At 45.9% G+C, this 2,859-nt stretch overlaps 1 protein-coding gene across 3 annotated transcripts in view; it reads left to right on the forward strand.

The window, feature by feature from the left end:
• The window catches only part of OSGIN1 (oxidative stress induced growth inhibitor 1), a 23,885-nt gene that overhangs the window by 13,290 nt on the left and 7,736 nt on the right, over positions 1-2,859 (forward strand). The window contains exon 1 of one of the 3 annotated variants that reach the window (XM_005422730.2): positions 72-161. The exons of 1 other annotated variant lie outside the window; for it this stretch is intronic. The gene's annotated coding sequence lies outside the window, so the exon portion shown is untranslated. Of the gene's footprint in view, positions 1-71; positions 162-2,859 lie in introns of those variants that run through there. One more of the 3 variants, XM_031058447.1, reaches the window with a different exon arrangement.

The raw sequence follows: 2,859 nt of genomic DNA on the forward strand, positions 1-2,859 counted from the left end.
CTTTTGGCTCCTCCTCTCCTCTCTTGCTGCTGGTTGCCTACTATATTTAAACAGCTGTCTTAGAGCAGAGAGAGGATTCCAGGCTTGTAGTTTGGTTGGCTCTCCTGACTGTGCAATCACTTTCACAAAGATCCCACCTCTCCTCAGACCTGCTGCTAAAGGTAAGAAGGCTCCAAATAAGTACAGAGAGCTCTGTCTGGTGTACCCTAACATGAGTTTCTGAGTATCACAGGGGTGTTTTTAGAAAGGTGTTATTACATACCACAAAGCTGAATTTTTTCCACATAGTTCAATTGTGTTTGGGGGGGTAACTGGCCTGACATGCAAGAGTGATGCTGTAAGGAGAGAACAGCTTCTGAAACTTGTAGGGAAGTACAAAATGTAAAAGCTGTCAAGATCTCTGCTTTTTTAAAAGAAGTACTAATTAGTTAAATATTAACCTTGTGAAACAAGTGAGTTCATTAGGAAATTAAGCTGAAGAAAAGTATTGTTGCCTCTCTGTTGGAATTGTTCTTTAAAACTGAGTTTTGTGGTACCTCTGTTAATCTCCCCCAGTGTTTATACCCCACCTGCATTGCTCTCTTGAGCTCTCCCCATGTGCTGTTCAGGCCGCACTTGGTGATTCTTACTTTAGATCTCATGGCTGTTACAGGGAGAGCTATCTGCACATGGCTGATGTAGCCTGGTTTTTTATTTCTCCAAGGATCACAGAGTGTCCTTGTCTTGCTAAATGTGTCTTTGCTTTTTCATTTGCCCCCTTAAAACCTGTTTCAGGCTTGCAGCCTGGAACTGGTGAGAGCCACACTGACCGAGTTTGTGAGTTCCAGTCCCTCTGGACATGAGGCTGTGTCAGGAAGGTATGCAGAGTCTGGCCCAGAGTGAGCTGGGAGCTTTTCAGCCAGAAACAATTATGTAACATCCCACAGACACTGGAATGCTTTGGAAGCAGCAAGAAGCCAAGTTGTGAAACTTGCTGCATTCTCCCAAATGAGGAGAAGGAAAGGGACATTCATTTAAAGTAGGAAGCTCAAAGCAGGAGCCAAACTCAGTGTCACTAAGCTGACTAAGTGTGAGTGCCCAGCAGCCTACACTACATAAAAGGAGGGTGAGAAGAGCACTCTTAAGTTTCTTGCTGTCTCAGGCTTTTTCCTGGTGCTAACTAGTTCAGTTTAGATTGGCAGTGAGCTTCAATGTCCTGCTGCTTTCCAATGGCCTCTTCAAGAACATGCTTTCCTCTACACTGTATTAGCTGCCCAGGTTTTAAGGTATCAGAGTCTAAGACTACTAAAAAAAAAAGTAATTAAAATAATCCACCTTAACATATAATGGGAGGAAAGGTGAATGTTTGGCCTGAAAGTAAAATGCCTGAGATGCTCTGAGTTTTACCCCCAGAAGTCAAACCTTTAGCCAACAGGATGGGAATAGCCATAAACAGGTTCAGCACCTGATTCACTTTCTACTTAAAAATAAGAATTAATAACTATGAATTATAGAGATGGCAGCTATAGGACGTGAAAGAGACTAACCCTAATTTCATCAGACTAACAATTATGCTCCTCCAGCCAATAAAGTTTGGTTTAATTGCAGAAAATGCTCCTCTTTCATGTGCCAGGAGGTGCAGAAAGGAGGGGGAGGGTGGCAGCAGGGAGTTATCAGTGAGCGGCTGCTGCCTCTGTGCTTTATCAGGGTGGAGAGGGGTGGCACGGTGCAATGGCCAGGAGCCAAGGCAACCTTCCTCTAAAGCAAACAGCACTGCCAGCCTGTTCTCTCCTGGCTTGTGCCTTTTTTGCCCCCTTCAGGCTCCCCCAGAAACGTGCTGGCAGCCAGCAGTGTGACACTGTGCTCACACCTTAAACAGGCTGGCAGCTCCTTCTCTGTGTGTGCCTCTGCTGCTGCCCTGCAGCTGCTGCCATGTGCTCTGCTGGGCTCTTCAGAGTCCTTGCTTCCGGCAAAAATCCCACGGATGCGCATGCTGCTTTCCCAGGCATGCTGCTGCAGGGAGCTGTGGAGCAGAGATGTGGAAGATTGCTTCCAGAGGTGTTGCTTTCCTCTTCCAGGCTCCCAGGAGTTTCACAGAAATAAGATGTGTGTTCTGTGTTAGGAAAAATTAATAAGAACTTCTCTTCTTGTGTAATACAGTGATGGAGAGGGGGTTATTTGTTACCATGGAGAAGAAACTTCTGCTGACGTGCAGCTCGATGCTGCAGTTCACTGGTTTGAGGGGAATATCTGACCGGTCACACCAGTGCCCTGTTCCTTTGGTGTCTCTGGCAGTCCCAGCTGCTGGTGCTGAATTCTACTAATTGCAGCTCTGGAGCTCTATGGGAAGGAATTATTTGGGGGTAAACTTACAGCAGCACAGTCTGCTGAAGGTGGTGCAGGTTTCGGTTAATGCAGCAGAACCTGCCCAAAAGGCTGGGGAGATCCTTGGGTGGTTGGGCTGTGCTCCCACAGCATCCAGGGCTGTGGGGAGGCCTCAAGGGGAGTTCATCTTTATGAATACAGCTACCTTTGAGCCTCAATTAGATTGGGAACATGAGTTTTGTTGAGATCCAACTCTCTTCAAAGCTAGATGCTTCAAATTACTTAAATTAGAAAGCACAACTATAATGTCTTTTAAATGGTTCGTGCCCTGTCAGGCAAAATGCATGAGAGTCTTAGACTAATGCTCAGTTAAGTCGTAACAGGCAGCCAGTAAGTGTCACTAAACTGTGATCCAAAAATTTGGCCAAGGCTGCTAGTTTTGAATTCATTTTATGTGATGAACCCAGTTATTGTGGAATGGAGCTGTTGAGCCCAGCCATGGCTGTACATTGGTGTGCATGAGAACTGTCACATCCCTGCAGGGAAATGCACTCA

The sequence above is a fragment of the Geospiza fortis genome, unplaced genomic scaffold, assembly GCF_000277835.1.
Source record: "Geospiza fortis unplaced genomic scaffold, GeoFor_1.0 scaffold97, whole genome shotgun sequence".
Taxonomy (NCBI): domain Eukaryota; kingdom Metazoa; phylum Chordata; class Aves; order Passeriformes; family Thraupidae; genus Geospiza; species Geospiza fortis.